Genomic DNA, 21,081 nt, shown 5'->3' with positions numbered 1-21,081 from the left:
ATTCTGACCTCTCGTCAATTATTATACCCTGGACATTGACCATGACTCATTCAAAGCTTCCAGAGCTCATCGTTTACATCTTCTGTTTCTTCTAAGTCAATCTTAGTTTCCGTGACTCTTAAACAAGGATAATGATTGGGGTCATCTACCTCCCACGGTTGCTTTAAGTACTGAGTGAAGTTCAATGTTAAAGTCCTTCAGGCAATGCCCACACATAAATGGTCAGGTTATCTATTTTTTAAGTCTCATCTGAAGCTTTAAGGGAGAGGTTTCTGGCACAGAAGTCTCCCAGAGTCTAATGTCTTCTGGTTCCCCCTTCAGAAACTATAATTCATATAAATAACCAGTGCCACTCTTGAGCAGTGGCCCCCAGGCTTAACTTGATACAGTTGTCTTAGAAAGTGTGCAAGATCTCTTTGGGTTTTAACAATATTGCAATGGTGAGGCAAAATAGAGCAAAAGAAAACAAAAATTAGATCAAATGACCCCCTAACCCTCTGGTCTAGTAACAACTTGCAGGGTCCATCAAAGGTCATATGCGATGATTTTTCTCCATCCTGTGGTAAAGGATAAACAAATTAAGAACACCACAAGTCACCTGTAAGGGAGGAGAGAAGGATGGAAGATGGGTATTTATCCAAGTGATGCTCCTAAAATCTGAAGAAACTCAAGCTGGGATTCTTTGGTCCACCATCTCAGACACACATTAGCATCACCTGAGAAGCTTTTTAAAAATTACTGTAACCCAACCATACCCCAGACAAAATGTAAGGTTCTCTGTGGTGGGACCCATGCATTTGTTTGTTTGTTTTAAAGCTCTCCAAGCATTTCCAATGTTAAGTTAAGGTTACAAAATGGGGTGTAAAAGTTCTAATAGGGCAGGTTCTAGGATAGTAACAGAAAAACAAAGGGCAGCTGCCTAGATGGAGCAAGTAGTTCTACTGTCTGCAAAATTAATATTCAACGTTAATGGCTCACTTAGCTGCTGCGTGTATCTCATGACGAAGCAAATTAACTCAAATGCAAACAGTTTATTTATATGAACACAGTTCCATACATTTATTTGAATCCCAAGTGATGCTCTAAAAGCTAATTACAATGAAAAATGCACCATCCTACGTATAAATATACATGCAATTCTGGCAGTTAGTTGCCTGGAATTTTCATTTTGTTCACATTCCCAAGTGAAAAAGCTAGGAATTCCACCCACGCTCTCCCCTCCTTCCTCCACCCTCCCCCTCCCATCCCCTCACCTCCCTGCAGGTACCAGACAACCTGGGCAGCCCTTGAAAAGGTACTTAACCTCACTATTTTCTCTTATCATCTCGTAATCAAACTAAATTTATTGGATGAAACAAACCTCATAGATTGACATTAGCTTAATATAGGTTTTCTCTGGTAATCCAACCTTCTGTCTTAGAGTTTGTAAACAAGAGCAGCACTGAACATTTGGTTCCATAAGAATAGCAATTTCCCATTTCCCCCTGAGATAATTTTGGGGGCCACAAGTACCAGTGACCTCATTACTATACCATGAAATTACTTCCAATGGACCATAAAGCCCTGACATCTCTATGTCCCATTAAGGTAACACAGTCAAAGGAAAGAAAACCCCATTATACAGAACATTGACAAAAGCGCCTCCTAGAGACAACTGGCATGACAATCTGACAAGTAACCTGACACTATCTTGAGATTTTTTAGTGTTCCTTTTGACGAAAAATTGAGAGTCTAAATTGTCTTCTCTATTCCCTCCTTCAGTTCCTCAGCATCATCTTTGGATTTACTTATTTGCACAGGTGAAAGAGGGAAAGGGAACACAAATGTGTCCCATCCATCCACCAGTGTCTCCCTCAGCAATCCCTTCACCTAGACCCAAGGGAAATTGGGGGCAACAAATCTTTGGAATCAGCTACAATTTAGGAGCAATACCTCACCACACATGAATATATCCTGAATTCCTCATTTATGCCTATTCTTTCTTGTTCTCTTTTATTTCCTCTGTGTGTAACTTCATATTAGAACCAGGACAAACGTGTGCTGGAGAGTTAAGAAATCATTTAAGGCGAGCATTGAATGAAGATAAAATTTATTGTGTAGGATATATATATATATGTATATGGCTATTTTCTACTGGGTATAAACTTCTGGTATTATCAGAATATATAACATGTGTTTGGTTATGGCAGAGACTTCTCCAAAACAGGTTTTGTAGCTCCGATTCTGCCCAGTCAGGGAAGAACATTCTGGGCCATCAGCCTACCACGTGTATGCACACACAACACACATACAAACACCCCAAACAAAAATAGAACTGAAGAGTCTAGTATGGAAATTGCTTTGTAATGGAAAGCTGGTAAAGCAGCAACCATTGTACCAGCTGAGATGAGCTTTTGACAAATCCTTGAATCAGAGTATCTTTTATCATGGATGTGAAGAAAGAGGTGATGCATTGGCTTGCATTACATGTCAATACATCAATGTCACCATTTCAACAAAATTGAAAAAAAAGTGCATTTTTAAGTTTTTTATTTTTTGCAAAGAAACCATGCCTGTAGTGAAAGTATACACATTTAACCAAATAATTTAAATCTGCAGAATCTCTATGAGAGGCAAATTTTAAACTCAGTTCTGTCAGCCACTTTACCGAATTGGTTATTAGGCATCAGCAGTTATAGTTCAAAGATGATATTGTCCGATCTGGTTTCTGAGTGATCTTTCTCCGTTTGCCAATTCTATTTTTATAGCTCTTGTTGCATTTAAATCCTCAATTTCTTAGGGATTTGCCATCACTCACTCTCACATTGTTTTCAATCTCAATATAAATTGGCTCTGCCTCTTGCATTGTTTCTACAAATATTCTTCTTGTTAACAAGAGCTTCTCTTTCTAGGATTCTTATTAAGAACAAACCCGTGTTCTTCTCAAAATTATTTTCCAGTGCTATACCTTCAAAAGACAGGAGAAATCCTCCCTTAAGATGAGAGAAAAGAAAATAAGACCACCCATATGCTTTTAAAACACACAAGAGATTTAATGGTTAAATAAATATCTGTTTTAAATTGCAGAACATTCATGAAAAAGAAGAAAAAGTTGCGCAGCGTGAATTTAACCAAAGTGAAAGAAAGAGGTGAACTTTAATTGCAAAACATCTAAATGACTTGTTGGCTCCTTAAGGAAATGGGTGTTATAAAAGCGATAGTAATTTTCTTTAAGCATGTGGGGGAAGGAAAGTGATGTCAAAAACCTTACAGGAATTAGAAATTGTCTTCATGAAACCACATGGAAGAACCACAGAAAAATTCTTAGAAAATTGGAGAATGGCTGATATCCTCACTAAACCTCCTTCATTTTTTGTTTGTTTTTTGTTTTTTAATTGTCTGGATTCCACAATCACCAGGTAAGTGGTGTAGTATCACAGTCAGAAGTGATGCTCACACAATTCCCCTTATTTAGTGTGTTTAAGACCCCTGTCAGTCAGTTCCAATCTCTAGCCAAAGAGTGAACAAACAAGGTATCCTGGTCCAGTGGAGAGAGAGAGAGAAAAAAAAAAACTATTAACTTAATTAACTGTCACCATGTGGTTGAATCTTCTGATTTCAAGAAAGTATTGGGGGATATAGTCTTTTTAGAACACTGATTTTTTTTCTCCCCTCCCCCACCCTGTAGCTATCTTTGGTTAGTTATTTTTTCCTCTAACTGTAACAGTAAACTAGTATAATAATCTAGAAATCAGTGAAGAAAAGGAATGAAGAGGTCAAGCAAGCCAGAAATACTTTATTTAACTTATTGACTCTTCTGTTAAGGGAAGATTATAGTTTTTTTCCATCTCTCCATCAGATACCTCTCTGAGCCTTTGTTTCTTCATCAGAAAACTGCAGATAATAATTATTTCTTGAGGTTTTTATGAAGCTAAAATGCTTGTAATCACTAATGCAGGTGTTGCAACTTCGATTGCATACAGGATGTAGAAGATTTAAAAGAAACCAAAATTGGGATGCCTGGGTGGCTCAGTTGGTTAAGTGGCTGTTTCAGCTCAGGTCATGATCCCAGGGTCCTGGGATTGAGTCCCTCATTGGGCTTCTTGCTCAGCAGGGAGTCTGCTTCTCCTTCTGCCTTCCACTCCCCCCTGCTTGTTCTCTCTCTCTCTCTCTCTGACAAATAAATAAATAAAATCTTAAAAAAAGAAAAGGTAGCTGAAGTGGCCAATTTGGAGACAGAGGGGAGTGGTGGGGAGTTGAGCACATGCTACTTTTAGTTGAAATAGGGGTTACTAGTTAGCCTTAGCACCAGATAATTATTTGCATGGGGCCATGAGGCCAATGTTGTTAAACATTCTGCTACTTTGCAGAGAAACTAGAAACCTAGATTCTTACACAAATTTGATGGTGACTCCTTCAAACATTTGAAAAACTTGAGGTAGGCCAATATTTAATGGGTAATGCTTTGCAGGCTGTTGGACACCTGCAGTCTAACACATAGAAGGTATTTAATAAAAATAACCTCCTTATGTTTCATACTTTAAATTATAGGATAAATATTTAAATTATTTAAGATGTCCCCATAGGTTGGAAATAAGCGATCAAAGAAACACAGAAATTAGGTGTCATTTGTTTGTTTTTGAAATACAACAGGAACAGTGCTGATAGTTTTGTGGTCTGGCCAACCCCAGAAGAACATAACTTTGCCCGATTTGGGGCTCCTCTAGAGCCTGGCAGCAACCCAGTGGTCTGGTATCAGCTGGAGATGTAAATGTAGGTAAACAGCAAGACTGTCAGGGAGGCTGACCCAGACCCTAAAGGAGAATGATCGGTCCTAGAGACCGACAGCATGGAAGCCCAAACTCTGAGTTCATGAGCACTTTGAGGAAGAGAGCCAGGTGGCTTTGGACATGGGATCCCCCCAGTCTTTGGTGCTGCTTTGGGAGTGTGCTCAAAATGCCATTTTGACTAATTGTCAAGCACATGATGAATAGCCTAGTATGGAACTGGCAGGTGATACAAAAATGCAGCGTTAAAGAATTTCAGGGCATAATACAGCAGAGCCTTGTTGTCAGAGGCAAATGAAAGCTGAATGGCAAAAATACAATTTGGGGAAGAAACTACCAAGATCTGATTCAACAAGGGTGAATTAATACAATGAAATAGCACAACCAATCAGATGGGGGGAAAAAAAATCCAACACCAGAGAAATCAGTGATGAGAAAAAGAACTAAAAGGCACAAAGGAATAGCCTTGACAAGAAAGTAAACCAGGGACTCTGTTGGAAAATACAGAAGTTATTTGAAAAACTGTCGAGGTTTATAAAGGAAGCCGGTGTGCAAGACCCCCAATCTGTCTGCAGGCAAATCTCACACTGGAGATGGAAATGGATTTATTTGGCCTCAATACCAGTGGGGGGAAAAGTTGGCCCCTCTGCATGTAAAGTTCACGGTTAGTATATCCTTATAGTTTTAAATTGCAAGTTTCCACGACCATTTATGGAGCATAAGGGTCTGCTTATGAAGAAGGTATAGATCACAGCCTTGCAAGCTGTCACCAAGAGAAAATGGCTGTCCCCTCTTACAGGTGGTTGAAGAATGAGCATGAGGGGGAAGAAGCATGTTTATGCACATTGCATTTAAAATGATGGCAAACAGGGGCACCTGGGTGCCTCGGTCAGTTAATCATCTGCCTTTGGCTCAGGTCATGATCCCAGGACCCTGGGATGGAGCCCAGCATTGGGCTCCTTGCTCAGCAGGGAGAGTGCTTCTCCCTCTCCCTCTGCTGCTCCCCCTGCTTGTGCTCTCTCTCTGACAAATAAATAAATAAAATCTTTAAATAAATAAATAATAAATAAATAAATAAATAAATGGCAAACAGGGACCCCCACAGGCTCAGACAGGAAGGATCTTGTTAGGGTATCTCTCCCTTGATGGGGTCTCCACATACCGAGAAGTTTGTTTAATGTCTCTAATGCCCCCTGAATTGTAAGCCCCCTAAAGACATGGCCATCACTTCTGTTCACTGATTCGAGCAGTTGCATCCCTTAACACAGTGCCTCGAACACAGTAGGTGCAGAAAAAAAAAAAAATACTTGTGGAATACACGAATGAGTAAATGAAGGAAAAAATGAATTCCGTAGCTCAATCTGGTAACCCCTGTGTGATGAATCACTACTGTGTACCTAGCTTTTACAGGATTAGTGATGATGATTCTAGGAGGGCAGAGGATTGTCTGGTTTTCATTTCACAGATGAGAAAACTGAGATTCACGAAGAGAGAGGAACTGAGTTAAAGTCACATGACTACTAAGGGGCAGAAGTGAGATTTTGAACCTGTAACCAGTTCATTCTAAAAGCAGACGCCTTTCTCTATAGCCTTCTGTTAGTTTTATCCAGATAGGCTTACGGGAAGTGGCTCCAGCTACACAAGGAAACAGAAGACTGAAATCCAGGCAGGTTATCTCCCCTAACCCAGCTACTCTTTCTATTACACCACAGTCTCCATACCTGCTTTGTTTTCCACAGCAAAGCCTTGGCCAACAGTACATCTTGAGTGTGTTTTACTCAGCAGCCAGCAGCACACTCTGGCTGGGTAATAAATGTTGATGTCAGAGCTACCAAAAGAGACAAAAGTCTTTTCATTTTACACCAAGACACGAGTCCCCATCTGGAAGACCAGATATGCCAATCTTAATTTGAGGCCAGAGTTTTAAATGTAACTTCGGTGTGAGGGAAATGCTTATCAGCATTCAAACTGAAAACTTTTGTCATTCTGCCTAGCAAACACTCATTTTGTTAGGACCCTTTTTCATAAGTAAAAGCAAATGGGTTCTGCATACAGCTAGAGCCCATTTCTGTATTAGTTCAGACTCTTGTCTGACAGGAATAGAAACCCACTTGAGCAAGAATAAAACACAGGGAAGGACATTTATTGTAAGGATATACCATGTCTCCTCAAACCTGAAGGCAAGAAAGCATCTAAGATGCAGAAATAGACCAAAGACAAGGCCACTCTCCTTTCTGTGTCTCTCTACTCTGCAAATTAGCTTTTTCTGCTTCTCAACCCCCATGGTAAAACACAGCCATCCACGCATTTTGTGATTAAATCGTTATTCATGAGGCTAACCACATGAATGCAGGAATTCCAAATCCCTCTTGGTCCAACTTGGGTAAGTAGCCCACCCCCACCACTCCAATCAATTGAAACCAGGGAGACAGAGGTCATGTTTTACAAATATGGTTGTACGCGCGATAGAGCAGAGCAGTAAGGGGCTGGTCTTATAAAGAAGGGAGTGAGGGGGAGTAGTTTCTCAGCAAATCAGCAAAGTTCAGTTGTCCTCCATACTGTTATCTATATATACATATAAAAAGAAAAATGTCCTTGCTGTGTAAAATCTCTTACAGAGTAGAATTTGGGCTGAGAGTTTACAGATTGTAAAGGTTTTTTTGTTTTTTTTTCCCCTATTTAAATATTTATTTATTTCTTAAGATTTCATCATTTTGTAATAGGGTCATCAATTTGTGTCAAAAACTGGAATGGGAAAAGTTTTCTAACCTCCTTTGAAATTTGGAAGGACAATTGATGATTTAAGGATAACACCCTCTCCCAAGCTCAGGTTGTAAAGGTTTTATTTTTAAAAATTTTTTAAAGATTTTTTATTTATTTATTTATCCGACAAAGAGAGAGAGCACAAGTGGGGGAGTGGCAGGCAAAGGGAGAGAGAGAAGCAGACCCTCCGCTGAGCAGAGAGCCCGATGTGGGGCTCAATCCAAGGACCCTGGGATCGTGACCTGAGCCAAAGGCAGATGCCTAACTGACTGAGCCACCCAGGTGCCCCTGATTGTCAAGATTTTAATAGATTAATATTTCTTAAGATAAATTGGCTCTTTGAGCACTCTAGAATTCAGTGTGCCTTGATGTGTAAAATGACTATGAAAAACTCCACAACCATTCTGTATTATATAACCATATCCTGACTATTTCTAAAGATCACCATGACATGCCAGCATCATGTTCAGCATCCACCTTATGATTTGTACTGATGAAAGTCATTTACTTCCAGGTCTGCTAGTTGTTAAGTTACTTATTATGCTTTCTTGCGAGATAAATGTCCCCATCCCTGCTAGGAACTCTAGCTCAGCCTTTTCATATTATCTCAATGATCTCAGGAGCTCTGTCTCTATACATTCTTTATGGATCACATTACTTCCAACGCCTCTTATCTCCCTGCCTGCAAAATCGTCCTCTAGTGGAAAAGTAAAAGAAAAGCATTATCTCCAACTACCTTTCTGTCTTGGTGATGGCATCATGGACTCTCCATAGGCTAATCACATTTCAAAATAATTGTATTTGGGGATACATTTATCTGGTGCTGATCTTATCAAACCCAAATCTTTGTGGGAGAAGGTCCTCTTTTGACATGACTGTACCAGACTTTTTCTCAGGGCTCCTACCTGGACGCTAATCCTCTCACACATAAATAGCCCTCTGGTCTCCTGTTTTTCAATCTGTTTGCTGATCAGCCATTGTCATAGAAGGTGAGAGCCTCCTTTTTTTTCCAAATAGGCTTGGTTTCTGTTGTGCATCGTACTCCAGACACTGATGTTATCATTTGATAATGTCTATCAGGACTTTCTATTACCAAGCAAATAATTTCTAAACTGGTATCGATTAAAATATGGTTCATTAAAATCACAGGTTGTGGCTTACCTACATAAAGGACATTTGAAATCAACTCTGTGAGTATATATTGCATATGTTCCATACAAGTCACTGAGCAAAAGGAATGGAGATGAATCAAATGTTGTCCTTGACCTTAAGTCAGTTAGGATCTATACATTCTGTGTATAAATAAGCCCAATCAACTCCCACATCTGGGAAAAGTCAGTATCAGATTTTATAGATGATTTCCAAGGACCACTATGAATCATTTTTCTTTGTGTAACTCAATTCATTAAAATGGACCTAAAGCCTGCTCCTTCATTTTTAACCTTCCTACCTAACGGGAATTAATTCTTTTGAGTGTTCTCTCTATAGATCAGGCTCTGTACTAAGTATTTTACATATACAAGTGATTCACATGTGGTGGCCAAGTCTGAGACCTTTGCTGTAGCCCACTCTTTCTATATACATATGTAAAGGTCTGCCAGATTATTCGAATGTACACTTGAGGATGAGCCTCTGTGTTTAGCTCCACCCCAATCCAAAATGAATGAGAATCTCTAAACAAGCAGCCCAGGCATCTGTATATTTTTAAAGCCTACTAGAGATGCTCACCAGTGAGTGTTTATCAGTATCTTTTTTTTTAAGATTTATTTATTTGTTTATTTGAGAGAGAGGGTACTCAGAGGGTAGGGAGAGAGAGTCTTAAGCAGACTCCACATTGAGCATGGAGCCCCAGGCAGGGCTTGATCTCATGACCCTGAGATCAGGACCTGAGCCAAGTCAGGCACTTAACTGACTGCACCACCCAGGCACCCCCAATACCACTATCTTAATTAGATGATGTTTTCCACTGCTCTTTCACTGCATTTCAAGGTTTGTCTTTTGTTTGTCTTCTGGTCTTAAGCAGGATATGGACCTTTGAGCCCCAAGTCCTCATCTCCATCAATTATGTGACATTCCTGAGTTGAAAAGGGACATTTCATTGCAGAGTTTGATTGCCTCAATATTTTACCTCGAAATCTAATATCTTGGTGTTGTATCCTGGTGCTAGAATTTACTAACTAGGTGAGCTTGGGCAGGTTAACCTCTCTGAACCTCAACCTTCTCATCTGTGATAATAATAGAGCCCACCTTACTGGACTAAATGAGATAATGCCTGCTTCTAGTGTGTTACAAAGAACCAGGAAAGAATTGCATTTCCTATTGTCGCCTGTAGAAGAGAAAATCTTTTGCTTGTTATTTTGAAAACGTTTCCAAGGACGGTTAAAACCTTTGGTGTTTCCTTAGGATACATCCTGGTCAAAGAGTAAATTTCTTGGTAAATCAAGTTATTATGTGTTTTTATTTATTTTTTATTTTTTTAAAGATTTTATTTATTTCTTTATTTGTTTATTTATTTGAGAGAGAGAGTGTGCGAGCCAGGTGACAAGCAGAGGGAGAGGGACAAGCAGACTACAACGGGCTTTGATCCCGTAACCTTGAGATCACGACCTGTACCAAAATCAAGAATCTGATGCTCAACCAATTCAGCCACCCAGATGCCCCAAGTTATTATGTGTTTTTAAACAAATTCTTGAGTATGGTATTTGTTCCTGCAAGTGGGTATACTCCATAATAAATCATTCTTAAGGTTCTCTTTTACCTAAATCATTTAGATCAGCCCTATCCATTTTCATCAGTGTCATCATTAATTCATTTTCCTTTAAATAACTTCACAGCATTGACTTACCCACAACTCATAGGTAGAACATGTTTCCAAGAAAACTACATTGTGATGGTAACAACCAAGGATAAAGCTAATTGAAATTCCTCTAAGTTCACCACCTGTCTAATCTAGATCATAACTATGGATGATGTATTTCCTCAAAATTCAAACACATGAGAGTTTTGTTTGAAGTTTAATTGCAGAGTGGCTTTCCCCTGGCCTATGGTTGCAATCTACCAGGAGTTAGTAGGTAATCCTCAGTGCCATCATGTGTGGCTAAGAGGAAAGACTCAAAAGCCTGAGGACAGGGGTTCAAATCCTAACTTTTCAGCTTGTTAAGCTATGCAACTTTGATTGCATTATTTAACATCTCTGGGCCTATTTAAATTTGGCATAATGGTCATAATGATAGTTTCTACCTTATGGCAACTGAGTAAATTAATCCCTGAGAAGCACAATAGGTAGCATTTCTTAAACAATTTCAAATATTTGATATCATTAGGTTTATTTAGAATACTGAGATTAAGCATATCTCTAAACCATTGCAAATTACAGCCTACAAGCTGAATTGAACTCCTCTCCTGCTTTTGTAGATACAGTTCTCTCAGAACATGGTCATACTCATTCATTTACATATTTTCAGGCTGTCTTCGTGCTATAGTGACAATCTGAGTGGTGGTGAGGGAGACTGCGTGGCCCCTGAAGCCTAAAATATTTTACTATCTGGCCCTTTCCAGAAAAACGTTGCTGATCTCAGCTATAAGCAAGGCACTGTGCTAAATGCAATCCCCATAAGAAGAAAAACATTTTCTGCCAGTAACACTTGGTAGGTACTCTTGCTATCCCTATTTTGCATAAGGAGAAGCAAAAATTCAGAGTTATTATGTAAAATGCCCAAAGTCACACAACTAGTAAATGGTAAAGATGATAGACCTGGAACCACTTTTTTATGACTCGAAATCTGCATTTCTAACCATATTTTCCAGATTGAAGTAGGTTATTCTTTGATGATGAGCAGTGGCTGTGGTAGTTCCTAGGGTTCCACTCTGTCCCTCATCTCATAAGTAGATAGCACAGAGTGTGGAGTTGAAAAGTTTATGTTCAGGCCAGTCTGCTGCAGTTCAGCTGTGCTGAAAACTGAGCTCTAAGTTGACAAGCCCGAATAAAGCCAGCCTGGTGACAGGTTCATTTCCCTACCTCCATCTTGGTCGACAATCATCTTCCCCTTCCAGGAGGGAACTCTTCGCCTTCACCAACCTCGTTGCCTCCAGAAGGCCATCTGTGTAGCTGATGAATATTAATGTCACAGACTGTGCCTTTCTTTCCTACTGGCCTCTTGGATATCTGCTCTGTGACTAGTAGGTGTGAAGGCAGTGGAGATGCCGAGGGTCCAAAGCTGTGCCTGCGAGAAGCTTATTTTGTTTAAGAAGGTACCATTTTCCTTTGATTCATTTTTGAAATATAAGATGTGCATAAGAATTGGGTCCTAGGAAAAATGTCCCATGAGCTCAATTTTCAGGAACCTTTAGTTTAGAAAGAAAGATCATTCTCTAGTGTGTATGTTGATTTGATATGGAAATACATACACTTGCCCTACATCTAGATGGCTAGTGTGCTCAGAATTTTCTTTGTAAAGTCAGAAATTAAATCCATACACCCTGTGCCTTAATGTTCCTTTGTTTGGTGTCTGCACATAGACACTTTCCTAAGGACGAAGCCCTTAAGCACAAGAAGGTTGTGATGGAATGAAATCTCAAATCTAAACCTTCAAAAAGTTGTCTTTGTTGTTGGCTGAAGGCAGGATTAAAAATTCTGGCGGCTCTAAATCCAGACATTGTACTTCCAGGGATAATTAGTTTCTTACAGATTTCATGTCCTCTGTGCTAGACTCCAAATGGCAGTCTGTAGTTCACTCTGCAATGGGGATCTACTTCAAAACATTATGAAAGACTTTGTTAGATTGTCCAAAGTGATTTTTGGAATTTTCAAGTTATCTAAAAACATCACCTTAGGATCATTTATTAAATAAAAATCAGGTTTAAAGTGCCTCATTTGTACTTATTTATGCTTTCTTACATTAAGTAGGAGAATCCAAACAACTTTTATGCATGGTAATTTGTGCCATTGTACCATGGAAGTTTTATGTCTCAGTGAAGAGTCTTGGTATGATTTTACCTTGTGCTCAACCTTCAACAAACATTTACTTAGAAATAACTCCGTGCCTGACATTATGCTGATGCTGGGGAAACAAAAGGATGAGGTTGTACGAGGGTCAATCTTTTGTCTCAGATTTTGTTTCTTTTGCGAGTCTTCCTTCTCCTCTTACACAGGACGTCTTTTCTCGGCCATATAGTTAAGGATTCCCATACAGGGTCATCAGTAGTACTTACTGCTTCCAACAATGACATAAAAATTTTCTCTCTTTCTCTCTCTCTCTTTTTTAGCAGAGGAGCTCATGGTTGCTTTCTGAGACCACAGCCTTGGGAGGTTATTTCTAATATGTACTCTGCATTCAGCTCTATGTTTTCAAACAAAACAGCAATTGTATTCTTTTTGGTATCTAAATCCTTTCTTGACTCTATCATGAAAACTAATTCTTGAGATTCGAGGTAACATTTCCCCATCCCACCAAAGGAACTTGTGTTATTTTATAAAAGAATATTAATCATTGGTCACATACTAAGCATACTCTATATAGTTTGAAGAGGCATATTCAGTATTTCAGCACATTGTTATTTTTAGAAATCAAATAAAATTCCTGATGTCTTAACTGACATTACCAAAAGTTAGGGTCAAAGGAATCTTGGCTGGAAGAGATATGGGGGAGGGAAGATTCTTAGAAAGGGCTTAGGGGAGGATATGCCACCAAATAAATGCATATCATAATCACTAGATTTAAATCTTAGCTTTGTAAAGAGGTAGTATGGATTTAAAAAAAATGGTTGGAATCATTAAACTAGGTACTAAACTTTTATTAATGAAATCCAAAAGCACATTAGCAATTTTAGTAACCACATCACACAGATTGCCCATTCTAAATTCATCAATTTAAACCTCTCTCTCTTTTTTAAACCACTGCTGTTGCTAAACCTCTTTTCCATCTACACTTATGGACTTTTTCTAATGTCATACCTAACATTTCTCTCTATTACTTCCTTCTTGCTGTATTCAGCTCATTATCCCACCTATGAATTTCTTTTTGGATCTTCCCACCAGTATTTTAATTTGCTCCCTGTAATAAATCCCCATCACCTGCAGACGTAGATAGCATGCCAACTAGATCTTCATTGTGCCATGTTCCTCTGGACCCCTTTGGTCCCATATGCCAAAACTGTAACACTGGCAAACAACTCCACTAGACCAAATCAATCTTAATAAAGACATGCTCCTTTTTAAAAAGTTTATGACTGTTTGATTTTTTTAAAATATAAATTTAAGCAGCAAAAGAAGCCTTTTGAATGGGCTTTCTAAAGCTTAATAATTAGCCAACAATTCTATTACAATGGGATATAGATCTCCATGTGATTAGCCATTGATGTTTTAGCTTTACTTCAAAAATCTGTTTTGTAGAAAATTAGAATATAATTGTTTGCATTGTTAAGTGATACTTACCTGGGAAACCAGCCCAAGAGAATCACGGTACATCCACCGATGGGTGGTTTGGAAAAGGGGTTTTTATTATGCGAGTTAATAAGCCATAATACAAGTCACTTTATTTGTACTTTTTGCAAGACCTTTTTCTACAAGGAAAATAAGAAAAGTATTCCTGACCATGGACCAAAAGATACAAATAACTTTTTAATTAAAAATAAAATTGTGGATTCTGCCAACTAGCACCTAGTCTGTGTTGATAAGGCCTGTTCTGTATTTTCAAAGATCATGATTGTCGGTAGTGCAAGGGAGGAGACAATTTCCCTTCTTCCCTTTCTGGGTACTTTCGTCTGATCTATTAATTAAGTTGACATAATACAAACTAACAGAGAAAAACACGTTGACGTCTATATATTACAGGAACCCCACAAAGACGGGACCGTCTCAGAGACAGTCAGGCAATTGACGCTTGAATGCATCCTGAGCAAAGGAGAAGCGGGTAGGGGTCTGGGGCTGCAGGGGGAGGAAAACAATTCACGGGAAGACGAGAAGAGCAGACGTTTGATAAACAAATGTTCGTCATGCCATGCAGAGACAGTGGGACGCAGAGAGGAATTTGATCTCCTGGCCCTGCTGAGCCTCCCCTTGGCTTACACCTGGCCCACTGTCCCTGTGATTATCTCTGGACAAGGCCCTCTGTCTAAATTCTTAGAGGCAGTTAAGGGGGAGGTAAAATACTCTTCCTGCATCTTTTGGGCCATGATTACCTTCAGCTCAGAATTATCCACATGCCAAAGTGGCACATACTGGCAAGATTCATTATGAACACCTTCAGTAGCCATCCTGGAAAATATGCCAGGATCAAGGAGATCAGCTTGTAAGACTGTGATGTGCTTTGCCTTGATTTTTCAGTTATTCTTTCTAAGCCTAAATATAGTAGGTATTTGGGCTTTTTAAGCTCAAGTTTGTTTTGTTTTGTTTTTTGTTTTTTTATTATGTCATGTTAGTCACCATACAGTACATCATTAGTTTTTGATGTAGTGTTCCATTATTCATTGTTGGCATATGACATCCAGTGCTCCATGAGTACGTGCCCTCCTTAATACCCATCACCAGGCTAACCCCCCCCCCAAAACGCTCAGTTTGTTTCTCGGAGTCCATCGTCTCTCATGGTTCATCTCTCCCTCTGGTTTCCCCCCTCCATTTTTCCCTTCCTTCCCCTAATGTCCTTTGTGCCATTCCTTATGTTCCACATATGAGTGAAACCATATGATAATTGTCTTTCTCTGCTTGACTTACTTCACTTAGCATAATCCCCTCCAGTCCCATCCATGTCGATGCAAACGGTGGGTATTCATCCTTTCTGATGGCTGAGTAATATTCCATTGTATATATGGACCACATCTTCTTTATCCATTCATCTGCTAAAGGGCATCTCAGCTCCTTCCACAATTTGGCTATTGTGGACATTGCTGCTATGAACATTGGGGTGCATATGGCCCTTCTTTTCACTACATCTGTATCTTTGGGGTAAATACCCAGGAGTATTTTGGTGGGGTTTTTGTTTTTTGGGGTTTTTTTTGGTATTTGTTTGTTTTAACCAGCAAAAACACATAGAAAGCTTTCATCAGCTTGGCCTCTTTGTAATTAAAAATGCTTTATTCATTTTTATATCATCTTCAATAACTCTCATATTTTTCTATCATGAATAGGGCTGCATTGAATATCTTTGTGCATAGAGCTTTGTAAACTTTTACAAAGATATTGGTAAAAAAGATTCCTAGAATTGGTGTCACTTGGTCAAAAGGTATGTCCATTTAAATAGTAATAAACACTGCCAAATTCTATTCTTAAAAAAAAAAATGTCTGTTGATATTTCCTAATTACATTTGAGGAGTGTCTGTTTCTACATACCTTCATCAACTCTGGATATCTGCCATCTTTATCATTTTTACCAAACTGATTAGGGAAAAATACTTCTAGATTAACTTTAGTTTTTTGTTTTAAGTGAGGTTCATTGTTTTTGTTCATTTATTTCTTTGTTTATTTTAGAGTAAAAACCCTGTTGAGTGGGGATCTCACAAGAAAGTCAAAGTTTCCAGTGTTTGCTTCTTTTTTTAAAAGATTTTATTTATTTATTTATTTGAGAGAAAGAGAGAGCACGAGTGAGGGGAAGGGTAGAGGGAGAGGGAGCTGAGCATAGACCCTGACTCGGGCTCAATTCCAGGACCCTGAGGTCATGACCTGAGCCGAAGTCAGATGCTTAACTGACTGAGCCACCCAGGAGCCTCCAGTGTTTGCTTCTTTTTAAATAATTTTTAAAATGGAAACATAATATACATTGAGGAAAGCATACAAGTCATCAGTGAGCAGCTCAATGAATTTTCATTACCTGAGCTCATCCGTGATACTACAATTCACATCAAGAATGAGAATGTTACCAGCCATCCAGAAGTATCCTTAGAGACCCCTTCTACTCATTGCTCCCTCTCCCAAGGTAAACACTTTCCTAACTCCTAACACCATAGGTTGGTCTTGCCTAAAACACACAAATAAAAATATCCTTTATTTAAATTCATTAATATACTTGGGATGCCTGGGTTGCTCAGTTGGTTAAGCGTCTGCCTTTGGCTCGGGTCACGATCTCAGGGTCCTCGGATCGAGCCCTAAATCGGGCTCTTGTTCTGCAGGAAGCCTGCTTCTCCCTCTGCCTGCAGTTCCCCATGCTTGTCAGCTCTCTCTCTCTCTCTGACAAATAAATAAAATATTTTAACAAAATAAAAAAATAAAAATAATTAAAAAAATTAAATTCATTAACATATGTACCCTCTTTGATGTCTCACTGCTTTCCCTGACTATTGCTTGCAGCGGTATGCAGCTCCATCTCATTGCTGTGTGGTTTTCCACGAGGAAGCACTCCATGGTCTGCTTCTGCTGATGATGAACATCTGAGTTCTTTCCAATTTGGGGCTATTATGAATTAACTTGCTACGAGCATTTGTGGACATTTCCTGTGAATGCATTCATTATCCTTGGGTATATCACTAGAAGTAGGGTAACACTATTCTGCACAAACTTAAACATTCTTTTACAACAATGCTTCGACCATGTATTTTGCTCTGTGTCCTTAAAATAAACTGAGAACTTTTTAAACATGGGTTTTAAGAATTCTACACCAGGTTACCTTCTGACGATTTCCCTTATTCTCCTCTCTAAAGCACCTGCCCCCAGTTTGACCACAGGAATCTTCAGCCATACCAATTGCTTGCCATTTTGCTTACAGCAAAACCTCTTTCAATGATATGCCTGGAAATTTTTCGGCTCTCCTTTGCACTGTTGGCTAAGAAAATCTTGCTCATCTTTCAGGTCTTAAGACATTTAGAAACCTTCCCCTTCCCACCAAATTGGAGTTAGGTCCCCTTTCAGGTACTTATCAAAATCATAGCATTTACATCACCATATTGGACTTATTTTTATTTGTCTGTCTTTCCCACTGAACTATAAATACCTTAAGGATATTTACGTTGTTGTATCCCCCTGCCTAGCACAGTGATGGCAAACAATAGGTAGTCATCAAAATATTTGTTGAATGAATTAATGATTGTGTAAAGGAACGGGTGAAATTCACTCACATGCCTCAGTATCTAAAACTGCTGGCTAAAATAAGGACCTATTTCATAGGTCCTTGTTTTAGCCAAATTCTTCTTCTTGAATTTCTAGAAATTCTTCCATACAACATGTCTCTTTCTGTACATTCACTTCTACCTTACTCTCCACTTCACCATGGCTTGCTTACCAAACATACACTGCACAAAGTAAGTGCTAACAATTTTAGACAAAAGCGAACAATAATTTTGCATCACTTCATTACCACGAATATCTGTATATGGAAAACTGGGTAAGAGTCTCCGTTCCAAACCTTACTAACTGTGCCCTGGGGTGAGTCTTCCTGAGTATCAGTTTTCCTATTTATAAAATGGGTAATAACAGAAACTAATTCTTAGTGTATTGTAGGATTAAAAAAAACTAAAGTCTGAAAGGTAAGCCACTATGATGTACCAGTGTTAATGATCACTATTGCTCTTATAACTTCAAGCACACTCTCTGAGATGAGGGAAGAGTGGGACAGATCAGCATTTTTTCACTTAGCAGCAAAAATGTTCATTTCCAGGGCGCCTGGGTGGCTCAGTCTATTAAGCGTCTGCCTTCAGCTCAGGTCATGATCCCAGGGTCCTGGGATCGAGCCCCACATCAGGCTCCCTGCTCAGCGGGGAGTCTGCATCTCCTTCTCCCTCTGCCTGCCACTCCTCCTGCTTGTGCTCTCTCTCTCTTTCTGGGAAATATATGTAAATAAATAAATAAGTAAATAAATAAGTTAATTTCCCTCTGTCCTTCACTCCACTTATCAGATACCTAAGGAAAGAATTGGAGTTTGAACTCAGATACAACAGGGATTAGCAAATTTTTTCTGTTAAGGGCAAAATAAAAATAGTTTATGCTTTGTGGATCAAATGGCAAACTTGAGGGTACTATGCAGGTACTTCCTCAGTTTGGCTGCTTGTGCTTGAGAAGGGGAGAGCTAGAGCTAACAGTGAATGAGTAACAGTTTACGTGGTGCTAACGCTCACCATTCTTCTTAGGATTGCCTGGAGTGAGTGAGCAAGAGCTAGTGGTCCTGTGTCTCCTGTCCTCTACTGCCTCTTAAATCTTGTTGCCTCACTGTAGGCATTTCTCCAGTCTGGGGAAGGAGTTAATGATTTTCTAAGGTAATTGTGACCCAATGCTGTTTCTGACTATTCTCCTCCATGGTTTTTAAAACAACCCCTTTTGGGAACCCTCCTACACTGTTGGTGGGAATGCAAGCTGGTGCATTGTGGAAAACAGCATGGAGGTTCCTCAAAAAGTTGCAAATAGAGCTACCCTATGACCCAGCAATTGCACTACTGGCTATTTACCCCAAAGACACAAATGTAGGGATCCGAAGGGACACATGCTCCCCAGTGTTTATAGCAGCAATGTCCACAATAGCCAAACTATGGAAAGAGCCCAGATGTCCATCAACAGATGAATGGATAAAGAAGATGTGGTGTGTATACACACACACACACACACACACAGAGGAATATTATGCAGCCATCAAAAAATAAAATCTTACCATTTGCAATGACATGGATGGAACTAGAGGGTATTACACTAAGCGAAATAAGTCAATCAGAGAAAAATAAGTATCATATGATCTCACTGATATGAGAAATTTGAGAAACAAGACAGAGGATCATAGGAGAAGGGAGGGAAAAATGAAACAAGACCAAACCAGAGAGGGAGACAAACCATAAGAGACTCTTAATCTCAGGAAACAAACTGAGGGTTGCTGGAGTGGTGGGGGGTGGGAGGGATGGGGTGGCTGGGTGACGGACGTTGGGAAGGGTAAGTGCTATGGTGAGCACTGTAAATTGTGTAAGACTGAAGAATCACAGACCCCCCCGAAGCAAATAATACATTATATGTTAATAAAAAAATTAAATAAATAAAATAACCCCTTTTACCAGATATGGAAGCTGAAGGTGGGAGTAATTGACCAAGGAGTCCCCAATCAAATACCAGAACTGGGAGTAAAACTTTACCCTAGGTGATCCGAATCTGTTCTCTTGGCTGCTTTTCTTTTTTTTTTTAGATCTTATTTATTTATTTATTTATTTATTTATTTATTTATTTAGCACAAGTGGGGGAGGGGCAGGAGGAGCGGGAGAGAGAGAATCCCAAGTAGACTCCACACTGAATGTGGAGCCTGATGTGGACTCAATCTTACCACCCTGAGATCAAGACCTAAGCCAAAATCAAGAGTCAGATACTCCACCGATTGAGCCACCCAGGTGCCCCTTGGCTACTGTTTTATATTGCTTCTCTGAGCTTTCTATAAAGATGTGCTGAAAGAAAAGAAAAAGTGGTGGGTTCAGGGGTGAGAGACTGGACGGTGAAATACAGTCGGAGAGGATGGACACCATTCTAGGTGGACACAAATGTCTAAAACCTATGGAGAAAAATAGGAGAAAGGTATTCTTTCTGAGGGCTCTTCCCACTAAGACTTTGCATGTCCACACGAACCACCTGGAAATAGCATTCTTCCCCATGTTTCTATGCGTTATTGACCCTAGCAGAAACTTGGTATGAGCCAACGAGGCCTCCTTAGTAGCTGCAGTCCCCATGTCTGCCCCATTAACCTGAATATAATTTGCTGGGAAGAAGAAAACTTTAGCCTCAGATTGAAATTTATGTACTTTTTGGCCAGCTTTTCTAATGTTATTTCATTACAATCATTAACTTACATGACTTTTTCTTGAAGGAACTCGACACTTCAGGAACCATATTCTGCTTTTTCAAATGATCACTCATAAAATGTTTCCTGACAAAAGGATATCTAACCAAAGAGGAATGGTCATTTTTTTTTTTTACAGGCTTCTCCCTGCAGGGTCACTCATCCTTTCTGTATGACTTAATCTAAAAGAATAGTTTAATCTTAAAGATTGCATTCTTTTACATTAGGTGGGAAAATGTCTCTCTCATTTAGTACACATAACTTAAATGTTTAAATTAATCTACTTCTACATATTGCTTCTACATTGCTCAAATGACAGTTAGTCAATATTGTTTGACCATAAAAATGTGAGGGTCATGTCACTTTGCTTTAGATTGAACTGGTTTATTCATATCAGTCAACATAATTAAAACATCGGAAGTGCTGATGACTATGGTATTACACAGTTTGAGTCAGGCTTTAATACTCCATTTATTCCTCACAGTTACCTTCTGAAGAAGGTGTTCTTATAACATCATTTTACAAAGCTCAGAGTGATTAAGAAATGGATCTGTTTTACACGATGTATAAGCAGCAGAGTTGGGATTCGAACTCATGCTTGGCAGTTACTGAGCCCAGGAGACTTCACTGTAGTATTTTACCAATCATTTCATGGCTCTGCTGCTTGGGATTTCCTAAGAACAGAGCCTTAACCATCCAGTTGACTATGAGTCAGTTCAGCTGATTGTTTAACTATCAATTGCTAGGGATCAATATGGTAAGTTATTTGGACTTCACCTGTAGTAGAAGTCACAGAAAATCAGTATCAAATTGATTCTTGGGGC

At 39.2% G+C, this 21,081-nt stretch overlaps 1 protein-coding gene and 1 pseudogene across 2 annotated transcripts in view; one reads left to right on the top strand and one right to left on the bottom strand.

The window, feature by feature from the left end:
- Positions 1 to 21,081, top strand: part of TAFA1 (TAFA chemokine like family member 1) — a 505,133-nt gene that overhangs the window by 334,862 nt on the left and 149,190 nt on the right. The window lies entirely within an intron of this gene.
- LOC148165111 (small nucleolar RNA SNORD36) lies at positions 20,704 to 20,782 on the bottom strand (annotated as a pseudogene).

This window comes from Eumetopias jubatus, unplaced genomic scaffold (assembly GCF_037043125.1).
Source record: "Eumetopias jubatus isolate StellerSeaLion01/CBP00866 unplaced genomic scaffold, mEumJub1_p1.0 scaffold_1, whole genome shotgun sequence".
NCBI lineage: Eukaryota > Metazoa > Chordata > Mammalia > Carnivora > Otariidae > Eumetopias > Eumetopias jubatus.
Note: the sequence above shows the minus strand (reverse complement) of the source record. Positions and strands in the feature narration are given on the sequence as shown.